General features: G+C 46.7%; 1 long non-coding RNA gene across 3 annotated transcripts in view; it reads left to right on the forward strand.

The window, feature by feature from the left end:
- Window positions 1-27,656, forward strand: part of LOC133223438 (uncharacterized) — a 128,941-nt gene that overhangs the window by 52,037 nt on the left and 49,248 nt on the right. For 2 of the 3 annotated variants that reach the window (XR_009728571.1, XR_009728570.1), the window contains exon 2: window positions 11,278-11,358. This is a non-coding gene — a long non-coding RNA (uncharacterized LOC133223438). Of the gene's footprint in view, window positions 1-11,277; window positions 11,359-26,363; window positions 26,553-27,656 lie in introns of those variants that run through there. The other variant, XR_009728572.1, reaches the window with a different exon arrangement.

Genomic DNA, 27,656 nt, shown 5'->3' on the forward strand with positions numbered 1-27,656 from the left:
TACAGCCAGTTGCCCAGGACTGTGTCCAAATGGCTTTGGAATATCTCCATGGATGGAGACTCCATAACCTCCATGGGCAACCCGAGCCAGTGCTCAGTCACCCTCACAGTAAAATTGGGCACAGTACGTTGCATTACAGCAAGTCAGTCATAGGTTCCTGCTTGTTCCTGGTGCAGCTTGGAAAGTTTGGTGGGAGAAGATGTGGTTCTGGGTTAGAGCTGGCTTGAGCATGCTGGAGACACGGGTCTGCAGCTAAACCCTATGGCTTGGGCTTGGTGGTGCTTAGTTGGGGATTAGGAGCTGGTTGGGCTTGGTGCAAGGTGCCAAAAATGGCCCCCTCGCTGGTGTGCAAGGAGGCTTACTGTGTGATGCTGGGGTGTCTGAGAGCTTGTGATCCTCTCGTTTGGTTTTGAGGCTGTTAGCTCAGCCTCCAGCTAGCTCTGCTGACTTTTGCTTCTGTTCCCTTGACACCATGTGCCTGTTCCCAGCCAGTGAGTCACTTCGCCACAGGAATCTGGGACTCATTTGTCAGCATAAAATGAGGCTGATTGCACCTTTGAAGTGCTCAGCATCAGTGGAGCTGCAGCACCCGGTGCTTCCCCAGAAAGCCCTGTCTTGTTGGCACACCCTAGGGAAAAGAGACACCAAGGGGTTTACTGTGGTTGTGTGCCCAACCTGTCCCTATCCTAGGGACACAGAAGATGCTACTGCATGTGAGATACCACCTAAACCCTTATAGGGACATTGGGGTCAGCACAGATTTGCTTTCTGGTGGCTTCGTGTGCATCTGTCACACATGGAAAACAAAAGCAAAGCCTAAGACTACTCTTGTGATGTGGCTCTTCTGCTTGCTCTCCATGTTTCCTCCTCTCCTCCCTCCATGGAAAACAGTAGCCCCTGTTTGTTGTCCTGGATGCATTTTTTTTTTCTATAAGCCACTTTCTTTCTGTGCCATTTTGGTTGCTGATAAGTGATGGGAATGGCAGGAATGAGATGATGGCTCCCAGAGAATGCTCTCGCTATCCACAGACGTGTTCCATCAGCATGTTCAGCCCTTGTGCCCGTGACAGGGGTGTTTTCTCATTAAAAATAGACCACAGACAATGCCATTTCCCGAGGACTGTGATTTATCATTTAATAACAAGTGGTTACTCATTTCCTTCGGAAAACTTTCTGGAAGTGTTATTTTGCTTTCTCCCTTTGCTTCCTTTTTTTTTTTTTCAATTCCCTTCAAAGCCCTGCATTACCCTTCAGAGCCACCGTGTCTGTTAAATGAAGTGTTCCCTTTTCAAGTGGAAATCATATTTATGATTTAAAGATGATGAAAAAACAAGCCTTAACCCTTCAGGCATGAGCTTTCTTTGTAAGCTTTTGCAGCCCTAAAGTCCTAGCTCAGCCAAGGGAAATAGCAGTAGGGAGACAGCTGGGTAGGTGAGACTTGAAGAAAAACGGTGGTGCTGGTGCTGAATGGGGAATGGATGATCTGCTTGATCTGCCTTGTAAGAAAACATCAAATAACTGCAGATCTTGCATCGTTTGAGTTGCCAGCTCCTAAGCGTGCTGCTACCTCCTGGTGTAGCAAGTTCTCCTGGAGGGTGGAGGGCTTGCAGAGCTACTAGGCAAACTCATAGCAAGTCTGGGATTTCAGTGATTACCAGAAAAAGTGCTGAAAGCTCTTGAGTCGTTCTTGAGGAAATCCCAACAGCTTGATAAACAAACTCGGGAAATGGGCTGAAGATGAAATCATCGTAAATGGACACTTAAGAAGCTAAAAGAAGTGGTTCACTGTGGATCAGGAAGGCATTTTGAGGGTCAATAGCAGATTAGATGGTAGACCGCCAAGGATAAAGAAGGTGAAATGCAACCAGAGGCATTGCAAATACTTGAGGTGATAGCATCTTCTCTGACAGCTGCAGGGGTGGTTTCAAGAAAAGAAAAACAAATCCAACAAAGACAAGTGCAAAGCAGTGCTCTTGGAAATCAGATGCATGTACCCAAAATGAGCAGTAGCAGGTGAACTGCAGAAAATGATCTGGGAGCTGCAGTGAATCACAAGGTGGCTGTGAATCAGCAGTCGGATGCTGGTACAAGAAAGGCACATCTTGAATAGCCCTCAGAAAAATGGCAAAGGTAGTAATTCAATCTTGGTTGTCGAATAAAAGCTCGCTTGATATACAGCACCCACTTCAGCCCCTCTGTTTTTAATATGGAAGCAGGCAGCTTGGGAAGGTGAAGCTTCTGTTTGGGAAACTTTACTTTTGAGGGACAGCTGGCAGATTTGCATATGTTAAACCTGGGGAAAAAAACAACCCAACCCACAGGTGTCAGGCCATGGTTTGATGGGATACTGTCTTCAGCAATAATTTCAGAGCCAGGTATCTCTGCTCTCCTGGTGTTGGCTGTACTGCATACTGCAGCTCATCATGAGGTGAGTTGTGTGGCCACAACCTGTATGTCCACACTGTGAGGTGAGACAAGGAACTTCTGTTAGCATAGAAAAAGCTGGGAAGTGTCCCCAGAATTATTTCAAAGTCTGGCTATGCAGTTTTGCCCAGACAACAGATGGCATGGAGGGGGAAGGAGGTCAAAGGAGGTGATTCTGCTCCTCTACTCTGCTCTCGTAAGACCTCAGTTGGAGTATTGTGTACAGTTCTGGTGTCCCCAACATGAAAAGGACATGGAACTGTTGGAACAAGTCCAAGGAGGGCCATGAGGATGATGAGGGGACTGGAGCACCTCCTGTATGAAGATAGGCCGAGAAAGTTGGGGCTGTTCAGCCTGGAGAAGAGAAGGCTGCGTGGAGACCTCATAGCAGCCTTCCAGTATCTGAAGGGGGCCTATAAGGATGCTGTGGAGGGACTCTTCATTAGGGACTGTATTGATAGGACAAGGGGTAATGGGTTAAAACAGGTTCAAACTTAAAAAAGGGAAGATTAAATTAGATACAGATTAAAGATTAAAAAGGGAAGAATAGATTAGATACAAGGAAGAAGTTCTTTACTGTAAGGGTGGTGAGGCACTGGAATAGGTTGCCCAAGGAAGTTGTGAATGCTCCATCCCTGTCAGTGTTCAAGGGCAGGTTGAACAGAGCCTTGGGTGGCATGGTTTAGTGTGAGGTGTCCCTGCCCATGGCAAGGGGTTGGACAAGATGATCCTAAGGTCCTTTCCAACCCTAAGCATTCTATGATTCCAAGTGGAAGGAATAAGGGCAGGGAGAGGAGAAGTGTTTGAGCACCTGGTATTGTTGAGACTTGAAGGGACTGTAGCAGATTTAAGACATTCAGAAGGGTGGTGTGGGGAGTGCAGCACCCGATGTCTCTCCATGTCTGAGGGCAGGACCGGAAAGGAGTTGCATACAGGGAAGCTCTTCTCTGGACTCTGTCTACCAACATCATCTCCATCATGCCAGGTAGCAGCAGGGTAGGCTGGCACTTCTCAAAGTATAGGTTCCAGCTCCTGTTGGTGGTGGTGAAGGATAATGAGTGGTGCTGGAGCTGGCCCAAAAAGCATTAGAAAACTCTTTGTTAGCAGCACAGCAGCCCTTCCCGGATGGTGGGGTGAGCAGTGCTTGTCCCTGGGAACTGCAGCCGAGTCCTGCTTCCTTCTTGGCAGAGCTGCGCTGGTGTTGCCTTGGAGAGCATCATGAAGGCAAACAAGCCAAGAGACAGTTTGGGACCGGGTGGCTGTTTGATGTCCCTCCTGGCCCTGCATTCCTGTAGTCCTTGCATCCAGATTTTGGCATGACTTCTGCCCCTGTCAATCCTGCTGAGATCGAGTGTCCCAACACCTGATACTCTGAATCCAGATTTCCAACATTACTACATTGCACTTGGGTTTTTGGCTCTTGAGAGTAGTTTGGTTGACCACAAATTGGTCACTGTGTGCTGTGATGCAAAATAATGATTTCCTCCCCTGCAGATGCTAAACCAAATACCCTGCAACTGCTGTCTGACAGAGACGTTACTTGGTTGGTGTCTGCAGCCGGTGGGAATGTTCTGGAGCTGTGCAAACCTAGATGATTCAAACTGATACTTATGATTAAATGCTAAATGCATGGTCTGTTCTGCCCTACCAGCTGTACACAGGAGGGAAAAGAGGGGTTTTACTGCAAGAAGAAAGGATATTCTGGTGTTGGTTGGTTGATAATGAGGATGTGTATCATCAAAGCTGAAACTGTGTGCTGGGTTTTAAAATCACAGGAGGATATAAAAGTGCCTTGAAGAAGAAGATCATAGATAGGCAGACCTGCTGGATATGCCTGGTCTTTTTGGGTTTCTTTTGTAGGCTGCAAAGCTTTCTCCTGTGATTTTCAGGGTTCCCTTGTCTTGCTGCATCCCTGTACAGCAGAAAGCATAGTGTCTGTGCCCGCTGGCATGGAGGGTGTAGATACGAGATTTGCTAGGAAGATCTAGGCTTCAGTCCTAATTTAGTTAATGCTAAAATTTCTCTGAAAAGAAATATAAATATATATAACATGCATATATATGTATATACATATATATATAAATGCTTCCTATGCTTGCTTGTGACGTGTGAAGTGCTGGCACTGAATCTTATGTTGATCTAGGTTGCTTAGAAAAAGAAGTGTGGTAATTTGTCTTAAAAGCGGTACAGAGAAAGTGAAGAAGAGAACAAGTAATTTGCTATTAATTGCCTTTTCAAGGCTAACGGGCTGGAGCTTGCACTGAGAAGAAGTAAAATCACCAGGCAGTTACTACATACCACATAACATCAAAAGGAGGAGCACCAAATGAAGTTTGCACGATGGCAAGCTTGTGGCAGGACTGCTGATAGTGGAGCTTCAGAGGAGTTCAGTATGGTCAGTCAAGTTGTAGTGGCATCCCCATCTTTCTAATGGGCTCCTTTTAAGAACTGAAAAGCGGCTCTAGGTTTCCCCAGAGTCTTATCTTCTCCAGGCTGAACAACCCCAACTCCCAGCTTTTCCTCACAGGAGAGGTGCTCCAGCCCTCTGATCTCTTCCTTGTCTCCTGGCATGCTTGCTTGAGGCAAGGCATTAGTGTGCTGAAAGCAGGGATCCTCTGCCATCAACCACCAGTGATGGACTGGGCTCTCCTGGCTCTCTCTCCCCATTACTGTCCTCAGTTTTCCACTTGCCTCCCTCCAGCTCCATGGCTGGGGACTGCCTGTGACCATCCCCATGGTGAAGCCTTGTCCCAGCACCTTCTTCCACTCCTCCACCCTTGCTTTTCCCTCCCTCTCTGGCTGCTGGGTTGTTCTAATCGACTTTGGCTGCTGTCCCAGGAACAGCCTCTCAACACACACAAACCAGGAAGGCTAAAATAACACTTTAAAATTGTTAAATAAATAGCGATCGGTCTCTGCTTAAATGGGAAACGCAGCTTAATTTGTTAAAGGTTTTTTTGTCCTCCCTTGAACAGGGGATTCAGCTGGGCGTGTGTGTGTGTGTGAAGGTTTCTTGTAGCTTGTAATCTGCATGTCCCGGCCCCAAGTGGGCAGAGAAGGGTTATGTGACTCCGAGTTACTAAACTCTTACAGTAAAAGTGTAGTCATCCTGAACTGCATCCAAAGAGCTTTAGTTGTTTTTCTTTTTCCTTTCCTTTTTTTTACATTTTCCCTCTCTCCCGGCAGGATGCTGCTGCGTCACTTGCATTCTTCACCCCAGCCGGCTTGTTGGGAAGGCAGAAATCCTCAGAGCCTGGTTGTAACTCTTTCCAGCCTGCCAGCAGCAGTTCAGGCGCTTACATCCTGCTCCATTCCCTATCCAAAAGCTTTGTGCACAGGGCAAGCGCATCCCCTTTCCCCCGGCAGAGGAATAGGTGCCTGCACAGGCAGAGGTGCCCGTCTTCCTGACACCCCAAAACCACTCATTTCTCTGTTGCAGCTTTTCAGATCTTGAGCAAAAACAGAATAGCAGTTATTGTTGTGTGAGAGAGTGAGGATGGGAAGCTCTGGATAAGCGTTTGGAAAATATCCAGGGAAAACCGGCTGCTGGCAAAGGCTTCCCTGAGTGGGAGCAAGGAGAGACTTGGGCACCAAAATGAGTGTGTCAGGGTGAGAAATGCATTCCTTGGGAAGGACACGGGAACTGGATGCTTCCCAGCACATGAGTCCCTCCTGAGGCTTATCCTGTGGGAGCCTGGAGAGGTGGCACTGAAGCTGGTTGTCTTTTGTGCCTTGGTGCTGGATGGGCTGTCCTTACCCCTTCCTGCTCTTTAATCCTTCTGTCATCTTTCTGAAGGTGTTTCCCTGCCTGCCTGCCTATCCGGTCAGGATTGGTACATGTTGTCCCGCTGCCCACATGCAGAATACATTAGTGTGTCTTTCCCAGGCAGTTCCAAAGGTATCCTGAGGCTCTTTCCATTGGAAAGCAAGATGTTCTCCGTGATTGTGCTGGCAGTCACCTCTCTTAAGCAGCAAAAGGTGCCCTGCTAGTTTATTTTAGCAAGGGAGGGATACAGAAATCGCTGCGGTGGCTGGGGCAGCTGCTGGGTCATTGATGTCAGTGGTGGGCAGGGGTGAAAGCCGCAAAGCATCTGCCCCCTGCAGAGCCTGCACCCAGGGTCAGGCTCTTCTGCTGGTCCATGCAAGTCAAGAAAGAGTGGCAGCAAGTGGGTTTCTTTACAGGTCAGTAGCTGTAGTCAGCTCTCCCAGGCTTTCAGAGGGACTATTCCTGAGGAGGGGTGGTTTCTGTGCCAGCTCTGTGGAGGTGGCAGGGCTCTGTAGTGAAGCAACAAGCTGTGGCCCCACAGGGTACAGTTCTGTGCAGAGCCACGGGGATCCAGCTTTTTGTTTTCTTCTGGGTTAGATCTTCCCCCCCATCCCTCCCTCATCCATGGCAGGGTGCGTGGACCACACCGGGCTCACCTTTCTCCATCACCCCTCGCTGCAGCACCGTCCGTTTGGGTGAGTGATGCAGTAGATGCACCCTTACACTGGGACCTGCTCCTCTCCCTCTTTTTTAAACACATGCATTATCCCAGTTCATTGTTCTGAATAGCAGAAACTTTGTGTTTCGGGAGACAGTTGTTTCTTATTAACTAGCTGATCTTCATATACCCAAAGCTGTTCATGTAAGGATGAGCTGTGAGTCAGAGGGGCTTTGTCCTCCTTCCATGCTAGATATGAGGGCTGCCAGGGTTGTCTGTCTGACTGTCTGAATGCGTGATGAGAGCAGAGTAAAACTGCAGTCGTGGCCTGGGCAGGAATACCTAAAATTAACATCAAAAGAAAAGGAAGGAGCTGTCTGAATACAACCTGCAAGCCTTTAATTCTTTGTGACAGTGATACCCCGAGCCTGGTTATCTTGAGCATCACTGTTCTTGCAGCTGATTCTGTATGGGGAGAGGAAGGTTTAATAGAAGGTATAATAATCTCTCTTAGATGTTTTGATTTTTTTCCCTTTTCATTCCAAACTGTAAGTGCAGTTTCCTCCACTTTGAACAGGTCTTTTTATGTTTGGCTGCCTTTCAGATTGGGGAGAGTCATGTTTCTTCAGTATATAAAATGAATCTGGCAGCCTGGTTTTGTGCTTCAACCTCCCAAAGAGGCAAGCAAGCATAAAGCAAGAAGATTCACAGTGTACTACAGTGCTCCACTTATTAAAAAAGTAGATAATAAAATTCTCTGTGAACATCCTGTTTCAGCTCTGCAGTAAAACTCACGAGTCAGTAAATGGGGGATCTCCTGTTCCCATGGAGAAAGGCAGTTGTAGACAGACTTAAGAGGTTGCTGTGGGAAAGGGGAGGGGATCAGAAAGATCCACTCTTGGCCTTGCACACAAAGGTTGCCTTGGATTGCAGTCACATGTTGTAGTTCAGCTGATCTCGCTCATGCCAAAAGAGGAAAGATTTCTAGTACTTGCCTGAACCCCACTGAACTGGTTTAGGGAATTCATTGCAAGAAGATGATTTACTTTCTTTTTTTCTTTATTTTCCCCAGCTAGTTTTCTCTTAGATCCAATTGCATGGACTCACCAGGTCAGGGGAGCCAGGGGGAGCTGGGGCAGTACCACCTCCTTGATGGTATCTGGCCATTGAGTGAATTTAACTGTGATTTAATATTGTACCGTTGAGAAATGTCTTCTGGCTTTTCCCTGCTGAGGATGAAGCAGTCTCTCAGGTACCCAAATCTGGGATGCTGCTGAGCTTTGTGCATAATACCCAGTGGCCTGGTAGTGCCAAGCCTTTTAGGGCAGAAGCACCTGAAAGAACATCTGGGGGTTAATTGCAACCCCCAGGCACCTCAGATGAGCTGACAAGCTGGTGTTGGTGGAAACCTCACTGTGTATAGCAGTAAATACTGTTGGCCAGGTCAAGCTCCTTCTCTTGGGTACACTTGTGTGCTGGGGAGGATGTTCAGGAGACCCTCCTATGGCTGGACATCATGTGCAGTTACACAAAATGCACTGCTTTGGTTTCACAGAGCTGGTATTTAGGTAGGTATGTATGTTACATGCATTATACAGAGCTTTCTGAGGCAAAGCCAGTGTAACAGGTGTAGCTCTCTTCCTGAGCGGTTTTCTCAGGGCTTAAGGTTTAGTTCTGATCTCTATAAAGTGTATCAGGTCCTTAGGTTTCAGAGGGCCTCTTCCTGAAGGGTCTCAGAAAAGGCAGGTAAATAAATGCTTTTTGTTTTCCATGACATTTTCTGTGTCATTGTGCCCACGTGTGTGCTGGGTCTGGCTGGGTCTGGAGAGCTTCTGGGCTCACAGTCCCTGGGAGTGCACTGCCCAGCTCAAGCCATTCTCTTGCAACTGTGGGACCCCATGTGTCTTTAATTATTGGAGGAAATGCAACTACTTGTAAACCCCCCAGAGCTTTTCATTTTGAATGGGCTGGTGATTATTTTCCTTTTTATTTATTTAGGGTTTTCTTAACCCGAAACATTATGGATTAGGGCTGCTGAATGAAAAACAAGCAGTGAAAAGGATTTATTTTCTTAATTTCAGTGAAAAAGCCTATCTCTGTTTCTTGGGCGAGACAGAATGAAATACTTGCCACTTCCCAAGCTTCCTGTGCTCCCCTGTGGCATCACACGCTTTGTTCGCAGCACCCGGTGCCGGAGATGAAAAGCTTTGGTGCGTGCTCCCTTCAGGGCAAAATGGGTTTCTGCTCAAAAACCTCAGTTCTAGCGACTGAGGTTTTTAAATGCTAAAAAAATGAGGCTTGTACCTTATCTCTTGGGAGATCATTGATGGATCCATTTCTCAGAGAGATATTTTATTCAGTCCTTTAATGCTATGCCACTCCCTTCATTCAGATGCCTGGAGTCTTTTATCACGTCTCCTCTTACTCATTGCTTAGCCAAGTTGGGCATATTTTAGTTCTTTTAATCTTTCCTCGTAACTCAACTGTCTTTAATCATCTTTCTTGATGTCAGAGTGTTTGATGCCCACTTTTAGGGAAAACAAGCCTAGGTTTTTATTCTGGGGTGCGTGTGAATCGCTTGGGAAAGGTCCCAGGAGAGCAGCCCAAGCTCGGCGGCCAATTGCTCATGCTCATGCCTGGGTCTCTCAAAAGCTCCTTCGAATGTCTTGATGTAGGTGCTGGGGGAGATTTCTGGCTCACCTCATACACCAGTGGAGTTGGCACCCTGTGGGGTTAATACCGTGTTTATTTGTTGGGTGTAGGCAGCAGCACCCCTGTAAGACGTTTCGTGGGTTGTGTTTCCAGGGGCACATTTCTCTGGGCATCTGCAGGAGGGTGCAGGTGCTGATGGTGTTTATGGAAAACGGGCCCAGAAAAGTTACTGTAATGTGCGTTTCCTTCCTGTGCCCTCCAGCAACAAGAATGAGAAAGAGCTTTCATTTGCTTCTACCATCTCAAAAGCAAAACCTGGTGATCAGATGTTTTCAGGTGCTGATGCTGCAGGTCAGGGCAAGGCAATGTTTGTAGGTGCTACCAGGGGTGGTGGCCCCTTTTTACTTGCAGGTATTGTTGCCATCCTTCTTGAGTACTTCATCTATTTTGCACTCAAATAGTCATTCACAGCTTCTTAGATCAGTTTGAATATAGTGATTGCTGCTAGCCTGTTACCAAGCTGAGCACTGCATCCCTTCGGGGCAGGGTCTTCAAACTAGTCTATCTGAAGTTAAGTGCTTCCCTTTCTGCATGGAGATGTCCCACATTCCCCTCCACATACCTCCTGGAAGCCTGTTATGTCAGTGGGATCTGTTTCAGAAAGGCTGACTCAATCATCTTTAAATAGCCAGGCTCAGATGCTGACTCCAAGGGGTTAAGGCACTGGATCTCCAGGTTTGCTGGGTCTGGGCCATTGCTGCACAGCTTGGGGTAGCATCTCTGAAGTGGACTTTGAATTACAGAGCACTTGGCAGGGAGTTAAAGGAGGCCAAAAGCCTGTCTGTCCCTCCCCCACCATTCTGAGGGAATGCTTCTCATACTCTCCCAAATTTAGCAGTGCAAATGTGGCTGGGTTAAGTAGGCTGAGTGATGAGGCTATTCTGATGGTAATAGAGGTCCCTGCTCTGCCTCCAGCCCATGTGTGATATACATCTCTGTGTCTGATATATGGCTGTGTGATATGCAGTTGCCCTGAGAAGGTGTCCAGTGGCCTGAGAAGAGAGGATGGGGACCTAGATGGTGGGAGAAAAAGGCCACTGGGACCATCACCCTGCACAGTGCTGTGTGCCTGAGCAGCAGCCTGCTGTCGTCTGGCTGTCCATTGCAACCCGTGGGCTGTAACATGGGGTGTCAGCAACATGTGGAGAACACCATGAGGAAAACCCCACATCCTGTCCATGATGATGCTGGGATGCTCTGGGTCATGCAGCACTGCTCCTCTGCCTCCCCTTTCTCCTCACGGTTTTTGGCCAGCCCTAGGTGGGCACTTTCAGGACATTTCTTCATCATCCCAGGCTCTCTGACACTCCTGGCTGTGTTTCCTCCCATTACCATTTAGGAACATTGGAGGGATTGCTTTAGAGCTGACAGTGAACATCACAGGAGGACATGGTGCCCTGTTGCTGGGTCATCCTGAGTGTTCATCATGCGACAGGCTGTAGTGCTCCATCACTCATGCTAGTCCATTTGCTGCTGCCTCAGCTGCTCACAAGGGGCTCCTGTCCCCTCCCCAGTTTATATGTCTATTTAGATAGGTAATATAGGTACAAAATAAATACATACATAAATATTTAAATAGATATGTAAGCTGTGATTTCTATACACTTGCTTTCCAGTGCAGCCTGATTTTGAAGAACTGAGGAAATGAAGCTTTTCAGCTGGAGGGATGGGACAAGGTTTGGCTTGCTGACATTTCTTTTGTTGTAATGTCATATAGGTCCCTTTTGACTGTGAAAAGGAGAGAGGAGGAGCATGTGGAAGGGAGGTCAAATCCTGCCAGGGTTTCCTGGAAAGTGAGGTGAGTGGTGATGGCTTTCAGCACTTGTAAGCCTGGAGATACAGCCTTCCTGAGCTTCCCTGCAGCCTTTGGGCGAGACCTCTTCTATTGAACCTCCAGATGTAATTTTTATTATGGGTTTCTGTGTATTTTGCCTCTTCAAGGCTGATGGGAAGAATTTTAGACTGATGGTGTACTTGGGGGTCTCAAAAGGGTTGGAGGCAACCTTGAACATGTTGGAGGACTATGCATCGCAGAGAGCTTGTTTCTGGTTGTAGTTGGGCTTCACAGCAGATTTGGAGCCCTCTTCTGCAATTTCCTGTTACTGAACCAGTCTCTCCCAGCCTCCTTTTACAGTCCCTGGAGGGAAATGGATATGTTTAGGAAACACCTGCCCCTGACCTGCTGTAGGTATCTGCATGGGGTGAATCAATCCCTATAATAGTTGTTCTCCAAGCTGTCCGCACATCAGGGATGGCTTGTTTGGATGTGGGGTCTGCAAGGCATGTCTAATGTCTGCTCCCTGTATAGGAAGACTTGGAGTTCATGGTGCTTGATGTTGGCTTGGGGTATATGAACCAATTGCATGAAAGCTTGGCCCTCTCCTAAGCTTCCCTTAAATTTTGTTCAAGGTTTGGGCACAGTTTACATCTATAAGCCACTTGTCTGAGCCTGCTCTCAGCATTCATACACCCTGACTGGCAGTGTATGTATGTTCCTGAACGATAAGGTATGATCACTCATCAGAATTCAGTCCAGCTGGGTCATCTCATCCTGGATGTTGCAGTCCCAGTGGGGACCAGCAGGACAACTCCAGCACCAGGAGGTGCTGCACTGAGCCTCAGTGAGGCTGCTAGGGCTGCCCACAGATCTCCTGGGAACCAGCCCCGGAGCCACTCTGGCCTCTGGCTTTTCAAGTAATAAGGCTTGTGGCTTTTCAGCCACATAGAGAAGGTCTGGAGCAACGCTCACTCTGTCCCTGTGGAAGCCCGACACCTGTAGCGGGAGCATCCACATCCCAATAACTTGGCTATGGTGCAGCAGCCCATGGGTCTGATAATGTGAAGAGCTGAGACCTGCATGTCAAATATCTGTTGGTTAGCTCACCCTTGAGAGCTTTTATGCAGTTCGCTGCATCTCCTGCACAGGGGAAATTTCACCCTTCAGATACCCATCTGCTTTTACTGAGCCACCTCCTCTGCTTCACCTCTGTTTCTGTTGAAGGACAAGAACATTGTTTTCTGCTTGTGTTTGCAGAGTGCTCAGCCTATGCTGGCCAAACTGCTGCAGTGTGAATAAATAGAGTAGAAAAGGTTAAAATTTAGATGTACAAGCTGTTGTACCTAAGCAAATGCAACTTTAAGATTTCTGGTATGCTTTTGCTTCTGCTGATGCTCTCAGTATGTTCTCAGAGGTGCAGCTGTTGAGAAAGAGAGATTGATATTGATGGTCCATCATCAAGATTGTCGCCTTAAATCAAGGAACAAATATAATTTCCTGTCATATATCACTCTTGTTTAGTTTTAAGTGGGCAAAGAGAATGTTTGTGTTTTTCTTATACAGAGTTTCTCCTGCAACTTACTGTGTTTCTGTGTTACGAGTCATTGATGTGTTTTCACTGCAGCCCCAGAGAGAGGAAATGCTCTGTTTTATAGGGAGGGAAACACTGTCAAGGTGAAGTTGTGTGGTTACAGCCCTTTGCCTGAACCTTGGCCATGTCCAGGTGGGGAATATATACATCTTCTACATTCCATCTGTCTACCTTGGGGACCAGAGGATCTTAGAGGTCTGATGATGGCCTTGGGTTCAATGCTTGCTTTTGCCACTGGTCTCTATGCTGTCAGGTTGTGCATTGATCCTCCATCCAGAGAACAGGAAAACAGACTTTGAAGTTGTGTGAAAAGTACATTAAGAGTGAGTGATGTAAGAGGAGATCTCAGTGCTGTGCCTAAGCATGGGTGATGCTTTCTGCAGTATCACTGGTTCCCAGCAAAGAGCCTAATTTTCACTTGGCTGCTGGCCATGATAAAGTTCACTCCAGCTGGCTTCCCTTCTCCATTCCCCTTTTTTGGAAGCATCTTTGTGCTGGATTGACACATTGGACATCAGTGAGAGCATTCAGGGCTCAGAGATGTGGAACCACCAGTCCCATGACCTAGTGTGGTTCTTCACTTTCCTTGGGTTTGGTGTGCTGGGAGGCTTTGTGATTCTGGAATATGGTAAGTGGGAGAATGTGCTCATCTCCACCTTGACCAAGACAAAGTGAGAAGGGTTTTGCAAGTCTCAAGTGACACTGGTTGACTATTCTGAAGGGGTGTGAATTGGGGGTGGGTGGAGAAGGAGGTTTGTTATCTGCTTCCCGGCAGCTAAAAGCAGGTGTTCAGTCAATGGGGAGTTGCCCTAAAGGCAGAATAAGGATGCAAATGACTTGTGAAACATAAAAGGAACTGTCTGAATGCCCTTTTCTGCCCCTAAGGAAGTTTACCTCCACCCTGTGTAATTTGCATGGTGCAACTTGATCAGCCCTGAGAAAAGGCAGTTCAGTCCAAGGTGACAAGATAACTCTGTCAAGCCTAAGGATCTTGCAAAAAGGCAAAAAATGGGGCAAAACCCAAATACCAGGCCAGGAGATGATGCATAGCTGTGGAGATGCTTTCCTGGTGGGGAGCTGGGTCCCTGGGCTAGTGGGGTGCTCAGGTATGGGCAGAATTTCATCAGCAGTGAATTGCTAACAGTGGCTAGTTGGCTAATTCACTTCCAAGGTAAGTCCCTGGAAGTTTAAACCTACCTGGAAGGGATTTTAGGCTGTGCTTTGCCTCATGTTTAATGCAGAATCCAGTCAGCTGCTGCAGCTACAGGGCTAACAGGCTAAGTGGTGGCAATCCCCTGGCTCAAAACCAATGTGGGTTTGGGCCCACTCTTGGGCAGAGTGGTGATGCTGAGTGCAGTGGGGAGCAGTGCTGAGCCGTTGTTCTTCTGTTCTGCCCCAATTCTGATGATTTTTACACACAAACAGGGCTTTTGCTACAGTTGTTCTCTTTTCTTTTTTGCTGTGATTTGGCCCTGCACACGTGTCCTGTCAGGCACCGTCAGCTCAGCCATGGCTGCAGATGGTTGGTCTCCCTCACGTCTCACCTGTGCTCTCTTGTGGCATGAATGACACGCTTAATTTCATTGAGCCTCACTAATTTGCCCAGTGTTAATGATCACTTCCTCATTGTCCCCCCCAAAGCTGAGACACTGACTCTTTCACCGCGAGGGTTAAATGCGTATTTATTTAGCGGGCTGCTCCTCCCCCTTTCTGATTTCATTTGATATGTGCAGGATGTGATGGTAAAAATCCGTTTGAGCTGTCTCTTATTTCAGGCATTCAGATTTCTTTAAAGCGTCTTCTTCGAATGATGAGTGTGTGCGTGGATGCCTGGATAGGGACACTCTTTGCAGGCTTCATCCTTGCCTGCATGAACACCCAGGCATCTGATCAAAGGTTTCAAGGTGTTACATCCTCTCAGAGCTGTTGCTATAAATCTGGAAGAAATAAATAGTGACATTTTCAGTCTGCTCTTCTCTTGCTCCTTGCATTTTCCTCTTCATCTGGGCCTCATCAGGGGCTCTCCGCATCATCTGGCCCAGATAACGGCTTGCCACGTTTGGTGTTCCACGTGTCCATGCCTAGAAAGCGCACAGCATCGCGTAGATTCATACAGTCTCTTTCCAAATTGCATGGGGTGTATGGCTCTTGTGTGTTCATGAGGGGATCCAGTAGCAGACTGCATACATTTAGTTGAACCAGGTGTTTTCTGGTCTGTTTGTTCAGGTTTTGCATCAATGAGTCGTTCAGTTCTGCTGGTTCCTATGAAAGTTAACGGTGTCTATGGATGGTTAAATCACACACATCTAAAAAGCTGCTCTCAGAGGTGGTTTGTGTCACCTGTATTATTTTCTTGATTGTGTTTTCAGTGCCTCCATGCCTTCACCTTCCTCTGCACAGAGCTGCCCTGACCTTGGTGTCTCCCCAGGATGTGCTTCCTGGGAAGCTTAACAAGAGGAGTTGAAGGACATCATCCAGACATGGGCCGTGGTGGGGACCTGCGGGAAACTAAGCTGTGGGGGAGGCAGAGAACCTGAGGGAGAATCTGGGCCATTGGTGTCTCCTACAACACAGCAGGACTCAAGGGAGAGGCCCCAAAATGCTGATGGGGTGGGACTGCAGGAGGTCTCCAGTGCTTACTGGAGGAGGACAGCCAGCACTTCCAGAGGTGGAGATGTGCCCACCTCTTGAGGTGACCCTTTTCAACACTGCACCGCTTTGCTCATAGGAAAGCTTTCCACATGTCCTATGTGGCCACAATTTGTGTATGTTGCCCTTTGCTACACAGTCTGTCTTGGCTGAAATGGGATGGATGTTGAAGGGCTTGGGAAGAAACAGGGAGAGGTCTCCTTTGGGCCTATTGCAGACAACAAGTGATGGCACTGGTGGGCAGTGAATGCATCTGCAGCACGTCCTGCAGAGATTCCTCCTTTGGACCTCTCATGTCGTCTCAAGGTGTCATCCTTGTGCAAATGTTTTTCCTTAATGGATTTGACCCTTTTGAAGAAAACCATGTTCTTTTTCTGAACTATGAAATAGTGTATTGAAAACCAATATGGAGTAAAATGAGCTTAGGTCAAGAAGGATTAATTATTAAAACTAGGGCATATTCTGCTAATGGCCCAGTGCCCTGGGGGTAATGTTTCTTAACCATAACCCTGAGTCATAACTGCCTGCTTCATTGCAACTTGCAACCAGACCAGTATTGCCTTGGAGAGGATGGCACGCAGGCTGGAGCCAAGAGGCTTGAGAGCTCCATGTTGACAGGGCTAGCTGGGTGCATAGTACCAATGCACCTTCATGGAAGGGAGGATTAAATATTGGACAGAACAACACATGAACCAAAACGTCAAATGGCTGCATGTGTTGGGTCTGCGTTTTGTTTTCTTTTGTTTAAGTATGTTTGCCTGACTTTGTCAACTGGATTCTCAAAATATGAGGAGCTGAGAGGTCTTTAACTGCAATAGGTGGAGCTCAGCTGTGGAAGAAAGGGTTATGCTTGTGGGAGGGAGGGCTTATTGCTCAAGCAGACACACTTGGAGTGCCTGGATTGGAATGAGATGGGTGGTGGCTTTTGATCTTGTCATTCCTTGTGGTCATGACAGGGAAAGCTGATGTTCCTGCAAATTGGCTATGCGTAGTGACATACCAGGAATAACTCCTTACTGGGTTGCATCCTTCTGTGGGAAGGCATCAGATATATGTTGTGACGGGGATTAACTTATTAGACCTTTCCATATAAATAATGCTTTACAAATGATCATTTCCTGGGAAGATTTCCTATCCGGGCATAGTCCCAAGGAGCATAAAGTGTATGGTTCTGGTTATTATGTTACTCCCCCAGTAATGAATAAACAAACAACTGAAGTTGCAACCTTTTCCTTGTGTTCTTGCCCTTGCTGTGGGCACGGCTGCTGGGCAACTGAACAGAATAGGGCAGAATGGTCATTCCTTGCATCTGAGTGCTGGGAAGTCATGTACCACATAGGTTATCTGCTAAGGATGTCTTGGCAATGGGGGAAAATAGATTTGTCTTCCCAAATCGTGTTTTCATATTTCTGTAACAGTTGTGCTTAAAAAGTCTTGAGGCTTCTTGTGAGTAATTTTTGTGTGTTTCTGACAGCACAAATGAAGGCTTTTAAAGCAGTTTCATTTTCCAAAAGGGGGAAGAGCCCAAGATTGAGAGTGGGGGATCCCATAGTTCCTGTGTGACTTTGGGCAGGTCACACAGTTGGACCAAAAGCATCCAGAAGTGTGAATTGGCATCTGAAATGCTGACCCATTTGGAGCTATTATACCAGCATCATTGTGCCAATTTGGTGGATTTCTTTGTTCCTGAATGGGTGAGGTTACCTGTGAAATCCAAAACCCTGTTTTCCAGTGTAAACTCCAGTTACATTCAGTGGGAAGAGGGAGAGGAAATGATGCTTTGGGGTAGCCTGCTTTTCCATGGACCATGGGGGTTTTCCAGACAGTTGGCTTACAGTAGGTGCCTGATTTCCAGACAGCTGGGCTTAGGGAGAGACCAGTTCCACCTTTCAATTCCTTGGTGACTGTTGCGTGTATGTAAAATGAGTTTAATATTAAGTCTTTGTTCCGCTGAAACAGAGGGTAAATATGAAATTTGGAGCTGTTGCCTGGCTGCAGCAGCAGATGATTGATTGCATTTGAGACAACAGGCTGATCTTAGCCATGGGCACCATCTTTGAAACTGCCAGCATGCCAGGAGTTAATGGACACACTTGGGTTTCTCCTGGTGAACCCATGCATTAAGGCTTTGAAAGCAATTTCACTGCTGCACGCCACTGCAAACCTTTTTATTTAAGATGTTCCTTTCATAGAGCTTCAAATAGCAGCTGCGTCTGACTGAAATCAGAATCTCCAGGAGAGATTAGGACAATTGCGCTTGAGGTTTCTGTTGTGGTTGCTTGCAGGAGAATAAAAAGAGGGTAAGATAACCAAGGTCAGCACCTCACTTCAAGCTGCCAGTATTGCTGCTCTGGAGGAGAGAGGGGTTGAGTTACCCCATGCTTGTAATTCATCCCTCGTGCCCACAGCCAAATAATCCACCAAAGCAGCCAGAAAAAGGATGGGAAAGTTAGAAAAACTTTATTCTGTAAGCTGAACTGGGAAGATGATGCTCGAAGCTGCGTGGGTGTATGGGGCACAGATTTGTCTTTGGAAAACACTGGGAAGGGATTTTTCAGAAGGTTTTGCAATGAAAGTGCTATGTCCATAAAGTGTGGAGCAGAGCATACCACTTAAGATGCACCATAGTTGCCCCTATCTGAATTCTGGGTCTGAATTTTGTGTGTAATGATTCTGGTTGTGTTTTGCATTTGTTATTTCTCAATGTAAGTGTTGTCTATATTTAACTTTGACGAATTATGGTTTAATACTGTAGTAGGTTTTGTTATAAATTAGTACTAGCTTGTATTGCTTAGTCTTACTTTTCTAGAGGAGTTGTTCAATGATTCCCAGCCCTGAGATGCTCGTGTGCCCACTTCAATGCCACTGGATGGCAAAACTGAAGGGAAAATTCTGGTTCAGATATGGAGATCATTAGCTGGGGCAAGCTGGTTCCCCCATTGTTTCTTGTGCACCTTACTTTGCTACTTTGCTTACTTTGCTTTCCTAGTTGTGCCTGCTAGGTCATGCACCCAGCCCTGAGATGCTCGTGTGCCCACTTCAATGCCACTGGATGGCAAAACTGAAGGGAAAATTCTGGTTCAGATATGGAGATCATTAGTTGGGGCAAGCTGGTTCCCCCGTTGTTTCTTGTGCACCTTACTTTGCTACTTTGCTTACTTTGCTTTCCTAGTTGTGCCTGCTAGGTCGTGCACAAGGACTTAATGACTGGGTAGAAAGACACCAATAGTGCCAACATGCTTTGGGGGCAGAAAAGGAGCCAAAGTTAATCATGGGGTCAAGTCACAGAGGAAAAATGGAGCCTTCTCATCAACTCCAATCTGAAGGAACCAGTGGAGCAAAATGCCCACATAATACACCCATCTTTTGGACCCTGACTAGAAGAAGATGTTCTTAGTGCATGGACATTCATTATCATTGTTATAATGGCATCTCCTTAAGGCTTCCACATAGGCATGATGGTGACTACCAAGGAGATGGAGACCTCTTGTGACTCCGTCAGTCTTACATATTTGCCTAATGTAAATCACAGTCCAGCTGAATTGTAACTGGCTTTGTTGTAGCAAGTAAAGGTCTCCAAGAAGCTCTGGACTTCCTCAATTGATGACGTGAAAACAGGCACATAAAGTGTGTGAGCTGTGAAGTAGGGAGGATGGCTTGTTCCTTTGAGACAGTTGGGTTTTTACTGGGAGGAGAATGTGAGGATAAAATTATGGCAGGTAAATGTGATGTGTACCTTGACTTGAGGTCTTCAGCTGAGTCAGGCCTTAGGCCAGACCAGGACACTGCTGCCTCCAAGAAGGGTCTTGGTGGGTCTGGTATGATAGGGCAGATTGTAAACTGGATTTCAACTTGATTTTACATCAGGTTGCTTGGCTGAAGGAAGAGGCAGCTCTTCATCTAAAGAGCACCACAGCTTGCCACTGAGGGCTGTGTCTGATCAGCGCTGGTGGCCCTGCATCCTCTCTGCTGAGGTTGTTACTGGTGGTGTGGTCAAAGATGCCATATTCTAGCAAAGGAGGAGACCTTACAGTGTGGTGGAGGTGCAGAGGCATTAAAATGTTGAGCCTGACTTTTGTCACTGTCACCATCAATCAGCGAGAGGTCTGAAGATGGAAAGGTTTCAGCAGTGTGAAGTTACTGAAGGAGGGAAGACACTCAACATGATTAGCTTAATATTAACTCAAGCCATAGGGAGTTTAGGATGGGTTGATGAGTGTGTGGGCATGAGCAAGCCCTCCTAAATTGGTGTGGGTCATACCAGCTAAAGGGGGATTTTCCCAGGTTGGTCCTTGTGTTCTCCAAGGGAGGCAGGTTGAATGTCATTGTAGCTGAAGCTGCAGAAAGGCTCTGGCTGACACTGTGGCAACAACACTCAAAATCTATGTATTATTGCTTTCACAAATAAAGCTAGAACAAGAAAAATGTCTTCTGTCAACCTGGCCTTTGAAATACAAATGAGCAAGACCAACCTCAGTTGTAAATGTCATGATGTGCTTTGTGCGCTCGCTTCATAATGTGGTTGCTTTTCCTTCTTGGTTAATGCATTTTTAGCCTCTTGCTTCAAGTGATGCTTTGACAAAAGGGAAAGGTGAAGAGAAGAGAGTTGCTGTGCTGCAAGTGGAGTCCTGCAGGGCTGTTTCCCTACTGTGGAGCTGCATTGACCCTGTGTCAACTTCAAACCATCAGTGCTGTGCTCCTGTGAAGTCCCAGCTGATGGTGGAAGTACCTGTGGCCTCGTTTTGCTATTCAAATTTGGGGCAGTGGTGGGTGAAGGGGCAATGCACAACTCTGGCTTGAGAGCCTTGGCTTTTTCTATATGCTGCATATTCCACTTAGGGTCTTCTTGTGTCCATCTGTCAAGTAGTGTGTACTTACTTGCTAAAACCCATTCCTCCTGTTGTAAGGATGTTATTCTGTACTACACCACTGATTAGCCATGCTCAGCCAGCTGGCAAAGCCTGCTGCAATCCAGGGTGTTTACCACATCAGCTTTGGGATCAGCTCTTCAGTGTCTCTTGCACGATGCAGTTTTGGGGTTTGCACTAACCCATGCAGCCTCTTTGTGAGCTTCTTCCCTTCAAAAATGAATCACAGAGCCAAGACTGGAATAGGACATGTTGCTTCTGCAGAGAGGCTGGTTATGGCAACTGATTGTGTTATTCTGGGTTATACCACCATGGGCTGGCTGGTTTTGCTGCTGTTTCTGTTCTGTCTGGGATTAACCTGATGGTGACAATAAAACAGAAAATAACACTGAAAGGGAATAAAAACCTCAGAATGGTATTTTGGATGCCAGAGGATGCTTAGCCTCAAAATGTAATTGTTTTAAACTAACTTGATGATTATTTCAAGCCAGCTTTACAGACTCCTGTCTGAATAATGGGCATTTCTGTGGAGTTAATCAGAAAGAATTGCAGTTTCTTTTATGATGAGCAGAAATAGCTCTCAGACTCGGGACAATGTGTAACAGCAATGACTCGGTCTGTTGACTTAGCCAGAAATATGCAGCCAGTTTATAATACAAAAAAAACTGGAAATATCTCATGGGTCTGTGAATCAGTGCTGGAAATTGCTCCAGAGCTTTACTGGCAGTTGGTGAATAAAGTTGTTGAGAGGAGTAGCAGGAGAACAGGAGATGCTGTCTGGGTTCAGGTGGGCCAGAGAGATGCTCATCCTCCTCATCTCTCGCTCTGCACATCTGCAAGGGCTCAGCATCCCAGTCTGAACTTAACCCTGTGCCTTTTTGCTTCAGGCAGAGAGAGGAAAGAATCTGTGGGCAAAAAGCAGAGTCCTGGCCCAAATTTTTGGCTGGTGAGTTTTGCTGGATCAGAGCTGTTTTCTGAGAGTGACAGAGCCTAGAGAGGGCTTGTCCATTCCAGCTTGCATACTGCAGGGTTCTAGTTTAAATGCCCACAGCCAGTGCTGCGTACTGTGTTAAGTGATCCAGCTGGCACAGAGGTGCTTGGGTGCCTCAGTGAAGGGTTTTTTGGGATATCCCATCAAACCTGCATTATCCAGCGCTTAAGGTCTGGGAGATGACTTGTGCTTTCCCCATCTGGGAGCTGGGATGCACTTGCCTTTCTCTGCTATGATCAAGGGTAGCACTGTGCTGCGCCTGCATCCCAGCCCGGGGCTGTTTCTGCAAAGGATGCATCTGCTAATACAAACCATGTGGATTTGGCAGGATATCAGGGTGCTATACGGGATGCAGGGGGCAGGCATCATATACCTCCTTTCTGGCTGGTTAATTTCTACTTTGCAGTGAATTTCCTACCACCCCCACCCCTGTTTTCAGCATTTTAGTTAAAAACAAATAGCCTGGAGTTGTGTAACAGGCTGTTTGCTCATCCCTATGATGCTCAGTCACAGAGGATACACACAGGAGCCGGTGTTCCAGCCGTGTGCCCAGGTCCCTCCCTGCACATGACTGTGATGTGAAAAAATGTGGTGGGAGCCTTCCCAGACTGAAATGTGCTGCTTCTCCTTCCTTGAATGAGCTCAGCTCTTTTACAACACTCCTCTTATATGGGTTGATGTCTTTCCAGGAGCCTGGAGTTGGGATAGGGACCCACGGTCAGAGCTCCTTGGACAAAGCACTGAGCCTGCTAGGCAGTTTGCCCATAAACTGCTGATACCTAGTATGGTGAAATAGGGGTTTATAAGGTTTAGTGGTGGCCAGTTTGCTCAGTCACATGCATAAAATAGTGTTTGAATGAAGGTGCTGAAATACTCCCCATGGCCTCTTGCAAACAGCCCATGCAGTCAGTGAAGATTTACTGGCCTCTCTCAATTTCTGTTTCCTGTCCACCTCTGCTGATAATTTCTAGTCTTTCTGCTTCATGTTTCTTTAACTTTTTTGCTAACTTAAAAACTTCCAAGGCATGCTGTTAACTGTATTGAGTTTAAAAGCTTTTGCCTTTGCTGTGTGGAGCAGGGCATGCTGCTTGGATCATTGCTGTTATCTCAGGTTTCTTTGCATTTTCCCGCAGGCTGCTTCTGATTTCAGAGATAGAGTTGTTGGAAAAAAAGGAAGATTTCTGATGCTTTTAAGCGTGACTCCTGTTGAGCATCTATCCTGTTTTACCTTAGCAGATAAAAACTGATTCAAGGAGCAGGAATCCTGATTTCAGCTATTTTTATGTGTGACTTCATGTGCATGCTGCTTTTGCAGTTGGATGTCCGGCAGACTGGTGATTTTTGCAGGCACTTTTGGGCATGCACATGAGCCCATGGCATCACTGCCTGTTGCAGGCATCACAGCACTGAGCATCAAAGTGGGGACCCCTTGGGGAGTTCAGCATCATTGGGTGGGAAGTTGGGGAAGCTCTGCAGGGAAAATGTTTCATCTGGCTGAGCCCCCTCCTTCAGATACTGGGAATGGGTCCAAACTTCTCATTTGCTGCACCTTTCCTCCCTGTGCAATCTCTTATCTCTTATCCTCCCTGGTTGCTTCCCATTTCCCAACCCTGCAGCAGGTGGGAACGTCACGGGCTGCTGTGCATCTTATTGGCCTTGTGCTACCATGCTGACTTTCCTTGGTGATCCCCTGAGGGACAGCTCCAGCAATTGACACCCCTTCTCAGCCCAACCCTTCTTCACTGGGTGTATTGCACACCCTGCATGGAGACAGGGTGGGCAACCTGCATGGAGACAGCAGAATCCTTGGAAGCCTGAGCATCACCTCTTTGCTCAGGTGGAATCTCATTTGAGCATGAATTTGCACAGGAAGGTTGTTTGAGATTAGGTACAAAGCTTTTCCAAATTGCTGTGTTTGAAAAACATTCCTGCTTTGTGGAAGCTGCAGGGAGGCACATCTTGGAGGCTGATGCTGTAATCGAGGTCAACAAGTATTGATAATAGGTGGTATGTGGGGCTGCCAGTCCTCCTGATGGAGGCTCCCTGGCCAAGGTGTCACCCTGATGGTGGCTGGGGTGCATCACCACCAGCATCTACTCCCTTACAAGCTGGGGCTTGGTGACTCTTCAGATGCTTCTGTGTGAAATGCTCAAGGCTGTGCCAGTGAGAGGGATTTTTCTTTTTCCTCTGTTCTTAATACTCAAACTTGGTTTATGCAGGAAACAATGAAAAGTGACAAAACCGTAACTTGATTTCTTTTACACACGCCTTTCCCCACTGTTCTGGATTGTTGATTGTTCCTCACTGTTGGATTGTGAACCAACAGGAGCAGCTACTGTCTGCCTTGTTCTTCCTCTGTGTGAACCTGCTCTCGGGCAGCAAAACTGGGTTCTGTGCTGTTTTGCACTCCTGAGCCTCTCTCAGGTGCTGTTTTCATGATGGTTACAACCTGTTGCTGGCACTGTGGGGTGAGCCAGGAGCATGGCTTTGATCCAGATCAGCCCTGGGCATTCGGTTGCCTCTCTGTAGGATGGGACTGAACTCTCCATGTGAAGGTTACATTGGCTTGTGTTCGGGCTGGCTTCATGCTGGCCATGGGAGGACTGATGATACCGGATTGGGTGCAAAAGTAGCAGGGCACATGGATGATGCTTGATGTGGCTTTACCTGTTTACATCTGGTTTTGACCAGATGTGGACAGGCCAAGCATCACCCCATTGTGCCCTCTCACAGAAATCCTGTAGTGGCAACAGGGGCTGTGGACCCTATGCCAACGTTCTGCTGAGCTGTGGCCTCAGGTCTTGTGTCAGCCACAGATGACATTACTATACACAAATTACACAGTATTGGGGTTTTTAAAGTGATTGTGTGGATTTTATGTGTCATTTCCTGAGGTATTTTCATCCCAGCTCAGATCGTTAATCCAATGAATTGTGGCTGTACACTGCCTGATGTGCCTCCGTGGTATTCAGTTTATCTGCCTTCCCCATCCCTGTAACATCCCCACGCTGCAACGAGGCTCCTTATATCCTTTGCTGTGTTTTTTATCCTTGCTACTCTTATACTTTTTGTAGGATTCTGCCATCTTTGTTCTGTTCTCTGATGGTTTGGAAACTTGTTTTTTCTTTTTCATTTACTGGTTTTCCGCAAGTCTCTTGTGCATGACGCTTCCTTCTGTGTTTGAAGCATCCTCTGCATATTCATAATATTTAGGAATGAAGCCAAAATACAGAGGACCACTAAAGCTTGCCTAAAAAGAATTAAAGATCTGGTGATCTTTTCCACCAGAAGTCTTCCAGTGTCTGCAATGTCTGAATTCATGTGGTCCTTGGGACAAAGATCTTCAGGCAGCAGGAACTGCATGTGGGATGGTGGTGTGGACGAGCTGGGTCACAGGGTGCTGCATGTAGGTGTATCCAGTTTTTGGCTGGTATATCCAGGGCCACCAGTGTGCTGTGGGCAGGAGGAGCCGGTGCAGCCCCTGCCGCCTCTCCTCCTGTCAGACACTTGCTGTTTGCCTCTGTCCTCCCCCTTCATTTTGTCTGCTTGCCTGCACTGCTGTGGCACAGAGCTTTGTGCCAGCCCCTGCCCTGACAGCCCTGCTGAAGCATCCCCATTCCCTTGCCCAGGGCTGTGAATTTCTGGGTGCTCATTTGGGCTGCTTCAAATGCCTGGTTAAGTCTTGCCACCAAACTCATCACTTCTGACTTGGACCTTGCATTCCCACAACCTGGCATAGAGCACAGTCTGCCCACACCCTCCCTGGTGCTGTCTGTACCTTATGGCTGCAGCCACTGCGGTGACCCTTTGAGCCTGGATGTGCAAGGGGCACATGGTCCAATTTGACTGGGGATGGGATGCATGACACTATCATGCCAGCTTTACAGGTGATGGCTGACCTGGGATAAAGCCTGGTCATACAGAGTGGATTTTTTTGTTTAAATGCATGTTTCTGCTGATAAACAAGTTGTGATTAATTTAGCACAAGTAAAAGTGACCTTAATGAAATTATAAATATGAAAAATATAAATTATATATATTATATGTAAGTAAAAGCTATAATATAAATATATTTAATATTAACATGTTTAGAATTTTATATATATATATATATATATATATATAAAGTAAGATCATTTGTTGGAGAAGATGGCTCTTGGAGCTTGGTGGTGGCCATGCTGCTGCCAGGAGGCAGGGCATGTCCCAGAGGGCAGCATCCCTAATTCAAATCAATGGAGCAGTGGTGGAGCCACACCTCAAATCTGTTGGAGCCCTTTCTGGCAAACCACTTCAAAAAGGGCATTTTGGTGTGGTTTAATGAACAGAAGGGAAAGCCCAGCGTGGGGCACGCACAGGTTTCAGGACAGGAGTTTCCAGCTGCAGGCATCTGTAGGAGTGATCAGAACTTCATCTTCCCGTAACCTGTACTATGACATGAAGGGCACCAGGGGCGACTTTCCTGTCTGCTCTCTTGCTTTTCTTTCCCATTTCAGTGTTTTGTGCAATTTTCAAAGCAGCATGTGCATATTCTGTTTCTTTTCTGGATTAAACAGTCATCTTCTCCTTTTTCTTAGCTGGTTTGGTCACGTGGAGGTAGGTAGTGGCAAAATACTTACTCAGAGATAAATGTGTTTGTCTGGTCAGAGACTCTCAGGATGTGTGATACCCGAGAATAATTTTTGCTGTTTATAGCACCTTGGAATTCTTAAGGAAAATCAGAGGTATTTCCCTTAGGATGAGCTACTGTCCTGCCAATAAGGCTGAGAAACCCCAAGCAAAACCAAAACAGAACCCAGCACCGTTCTCTTCAGCTGCCAAATTTGCATCTGATTTTGGGTTATATTAGTCAGTTTTGTAAAACAAAAATGAGCCTTTTATTTATCAGTATTTTCCCTTCCTCCTTCTGTTCCATTTCTCCCTCTTACAGCTTGTTGGCCTTGTGATGGGCTGTTCTGGGGGGTGCTGAGCTGTCGCCGTTCCTGCTACCAAAGGGGATGGTACTGCAGAGTTCTCCATCCCTCCTCAGCCCTTGTGCTGATCCACCGACAGCTTGCTGTGCTGTTAGAACATGATGTTGCATCCATGCTTGGTGAACTTTCTACTGGTTGATGAGCTGCATCAGCTTCTGGAGAGATCTGGTGAGCACCTTGGCCAGCCGTGGCTCTGGGAAAGTGAGGAAAGGGTAGTGCTTGGCAGTGATGAGGTGTCGTGGAGATGAACAGTTTCAGTCCTGTGAGGTTGTATCCAGATGATGTATAACATGAAAAGGTTTTGTGTATTTTTTGCTCTCCATAATGTTCAACTTCAAGAGTCCTTAAAGAGCCAAGGTCACTGTTTTTTTCCCTCTAACCTATCTTGAAACTAATCCAAGCCCCCCATAGATAATACAACATAAGGTATAATTTTATTTAAATAGAACGGAAAAGTCTAGTACACCATCACCTCCTCTTATTTCCGTGTGTGGTTGTCTTGTCACCCATGTACATCTAGAAGCATGCTTTCTTCTCATGTGTTTACTGAGGCCTCCAAGCTCAATGTGATTGAGCTGGTGGCTGCTTGGATGGTTCATTGGACACTTCCAGGTGCCATCTGTACGCAGGGATGCTGATGATACAGCAAATAGGTATTTTTCCTCCAAGGGACTTGCTTTATTGGAGATGGCTTTTGATCACACAGGATCTTAAAACCTTTCTTTGTACATGCACATTTATCTTTGTATTGGCTGGATTTCAGCTCGCTTTCTTCCTTGTGCACAATTTCCTTTCTGTTAAATAAACTGTTCCGCACAAACCATTGCAATGAGGTCACTGCTGTTGTGGGGGTTTTGTTTGGTTGGGTTTTTAGCAGCTTCCACCCAAGGGTGGAATTCCCTTCGTTATGCACCTTTTAACTGGTTCTCCAAACCTTTCTCACCTTGCAGGTTCCTAAATACTTTCTTTTGATGGAGGTGTACTTCAAAGGAAATCTAAGTCTTCCAGTAATGAGTTGTGTTTCTTGTATTATTTTCCACTGATCTATACAATACTGTACATAGTTTCCCAAGGTCCAAATGGCTTGAGAGCCACTATTTGAACAGGGCAGAATAGTACACTGGTTCACTTAAATCTGTTCTTTCTAATAATTACTAGTTATTAGGAATTTTCTGGATCATTGATGATTTATAACCCTTCTATTCTCTGTAACTGTTGTAGAGGACGAAATCAAAGGTCTGACTGGCATT

This window comes from Neopsephotus bourkii, unplaced genomic scaffold, assembly GCF_033783945.1.
Source record: "Neopsephotus bourkii isolate Nb327-2 ecotype Australia unplaced genomic scaffold, CSIRO-AGI_Nbou_v1 NB_1637, whole genome shotgun sequence".
Lineage (NCBI taxonomy): Eukaryota > Metazoa > Chordata > Aves > Psittaciformes > Psittacidae > Neopsephotus > Neopsephotus bourkii.